Raw genomic sequence first — 3,363 nt, 5'->3', positions numbered from 1 at the left:
ATGAATCTAGAATCTCTCTGAATCTGGGGAGGATCTACTGGGGTGGTTAAGGCTCTCATTTGGGCAGTTGCCACCCCTGTTACCACCCCAGCTGGTGACAATGAATTCAATAAATAGGGCAAAATGGACATTAAGCGCACAAATATCTTTTTTCCAACAACATTGAATGCACCACAATGTAACCTGACATCTACTGCCAAGTAGCGGGAAGCGAGAGAAGGACAGAGAGAGGCAGCAGCATTGATATGTATGGATACAGGCACGTACAGAGGGGGGGCAAGAGGGGGCTGAGCACCTGCCCCTTTTGCTCCTTGCCCTCAAGAGCCCTTTGGTGAAAAAAAATATTATTTTTTTGTATTATTTCCTAAGGGGTTTTTTGTACAACATAATAAGCCCTCCGGTAACCTTGTTACCTTTGACCTTTTGCCCGTGACCCAGTTGCCTCTCCGCAGTGAGATAAGGCGGCTAACTGGAGCTAAACGTAGCGAACGTTCAGATTACAGATCAGTTTTTGGTGAATTAAAACGTTTTGGTGAATAAAGTGGAGCAGACCTGCTGCTTGTCAGATGATGGAAAACGTTGAAGTCTCGTTTCTGCTTCAGCGGTTTAAGCAGAGAGGTAATGAAATGCAACAGACACTGACAGGCCTCTGTCTGCCTTTCTCTGAAGAACTACTGAGGGGAGGAGACAGGTGAGGAGAAACTGTTCTGATCTATCATTCAGTGTTTTTATCATACAGACATCAGGCTGTTGTTGTTGTGCTACTAGCTAGCTGCTAGCTAACGACTCTGCTAGCAAAGCTAGATAACAAAAAGCTTCTTCCCTGTATCGTTAATGATATCAGTCATTCATCAGTATTGATTATAGGGGAACATCGCCGTCCAAACCAATCATCTCCATAATGGATTTATGTCTAATTTCCTTTGCTGCATAATGTACATTTATTCTGGCGTTAGGTAAATGTACCTTGAAGGAGAATAGCACTTAAATAAAAGACCAACAAGGATATTCATTTAGAATTAAAAATAACTCACCTGAACTACCATGATAGATAAAATGTATGTAATAAAAGTCATTAATGAAGGAAAAAACTCATCCAGACTTTAAGTTTATGGTCTGGTTCTCAGAGTATGAAGTTAAATTCAATAAAATTGTAATCAAAACTTTTGGAATTGTAATGATTTCTTTTTAAAACAAAACGTTTTGTCTAAAAATCTTTTTTTTTTTAATTAAATAACTAATTTTTACCAAACATAAACTTTTATTTGCACACATCAGGAATCTTTTGTCGTGATTTTAGGCCCCGCCCACGACGTCATGTGAGAATCACAAGCAAAACTTTGAGTCAAACAAAAACTTAGAATAGCAAGAAAATATTTCTGACAAACACAAATAAGTTTGTTTAGCAAAAAAGATAAAGAAAATTCACTTCATGAGACAAAAATGTGTGATTTTAATTTTAAAACAAGTTTTTTAAGCTAAACTCAGCAGCTGTTCTCATGGTGACATGCATTAACAATTACATTTTTGCTGTTGTTTCTTTTTTCTGCAGCTCCAGTTAAAGTTTGCTGCAGCTCTGCTTTCCTGGATGGACCATCTTCATCTCCACTGCAGCAACCAGGCAGCTCTGCTTTATAGATTACAGTCACTAAAATGCTGCATTGGGCCCTTGTTTATATTTTTAATAGTGTAATTCTGTAAAGACAAAATATGTCTGGTGGTCCTAAACCACCAGCTCTGATTTACATATTCTGCTAAATTGCGGGTTTGAATATTGCAAAACTTTCCTATAACAAAATAGACCTGCAGAAAGAAATTACTAATAAAATATCTTACATATGCATAGTTGTATGCTCTATATAGAGATTTTCCTTAGCTTTGATTGTATATCTCACAATTTTGTAATTTATCATTGTTTATTAAACTCTGAAAGCTGAGAGGCTTTAATATTCTGTCCTAGAAGGAGGTTAGATGGGCCCTTTGAGCACCTGCCCCTGTAGTGGCCTCTGCACGGCCCTGGATGGATATACATTACTGGACTGGAACATTACGTGACTTATCGTGCACCATTGCTGTCCATTGGTCATGAAAATACCGCAATCACGCAAAGAATCTGAAAGGAAGCAATATTTAGCGGTTAATTCGATCCTATGACAGCCATAGATAACAAGGTTCAAGGGTTTCACATTTAACAGGTGTGGGAAAAGTTTGAATTTATTGAAAAAGTGAGCAGTGGGTCAGTTTACTAGCCTAACTGCTGCTGACCTGGTATTGACTTTGATAGGCTTAGCATGTGCTGCGCAGTTCGGTGTGTTTCGTTTCCATTAGCACTAAAACAGGACAACCCACAGTAGAGCAGCTGATCAACCACCACTGTGTTCAGGCGAAAACTTATTAATAATCAATATAGACATCAAGCCTGACAGCATAATGTAACAGACTGAATGTCCTGTTTTGGTGTTTTTGCTACTTTTTTGTGTGGGAAATGTTTGATTTTGGTGTCGATTCCCCTGATCGGATTGAACGTATCTCTGCTCGTTGAGCTGTTGTCTGTCGGTTGCCATGGCAACGGGTCCGCATGTTTGGTGATGGCAACACGTTTTGTTCTTCACCCGTTTATCAGCTTTATTGTGCCTTTATTGCGGCTCACTGCAGTTCATAAAAGTTAAACAAGCTATAAAAAATGAACTAATCCCCTCTGCTAGTAAAACATGGAGATATTTATAACAGTCATCAAACTACGGCTCCTTCAGCATATTTAAAATAAAACGACTCACCAATATAAGAGAAATTTGCCTTTTCTTGCATTTTGACAGAACTAACAGAAACCAAACTGTTTATAGATTTGTATCATGGAGAATTTATCAGTTTTCTCAGCTTTATTTTAAGTCATATTTAATTAATTTATTTAGACATATTTGATAATGATGGCGCTACTACTTTTAACTCAGAAAAGGATTTAGATCAGTCACTCTTTAGCTCATTTTATCAGAAACTGTAGAGTTTCACTATTTAGAAATGGAATTAGATACTTAGCAACCCTGAACAGGAGCACCTAGTTTACACACTTTAGAACAACATTAGATTAGTTTTCTTTCCTCTTTTTTCTTTCCTTTCCTTTATTTTGTTTGTATTTCCTTTTAACTCACGAAAAGCACTTTGAATTGCCTTGTTGCTGAAAACGTGCTATATAAATAAAATTACCTTACTAATATTTTTGCGACAGATTTCAATGGAACTGAATGGTTTTCTGGGCTCGATGCATCACAGCGACCAACAGGCTCTGTCCAGTCCAGGAATTCATATGAATGAGCAGCAGCATGAAAGACGTAAAAATAATTAACTATACTACATTAAGAAATT

The 3,363-nt window shown here is 37.6% G+C and overlaps 1 protein-coding gene across 2 annotated transcripts in view; it reads right to left on the bottom strand.

The window, feature by feature from the left end:
- Nucleotides 1-3,363, bottom strand: part of puf60a (poly-U binding splicing factor a) — a 22,808-nt gene that overhangs the window by 3,373 nt on the left and 16,072 nt on the right. The window lies entirely within an intron of this gene.

This window comes from Poecilia formosa, unplaced genomic scaffold (genome assembly GCF_000485575.1).
Source record: "Poecilia formosa unplaced genomic scaffold, Poecilia_formosa-5.1.2 Scaffold593, whole genome shotgun sequence".
Taxonomy (NCBI): domain Eukaryota; kingdom Metazoa; phylum Chordata; class Actinopteri; order Cyprinodontiformes; family Poeciliidae; genus Poecilia; species Poecilia formosa.
This window is presented reverse-complemented; position numbering and strand designations above follow the sequence as displayed.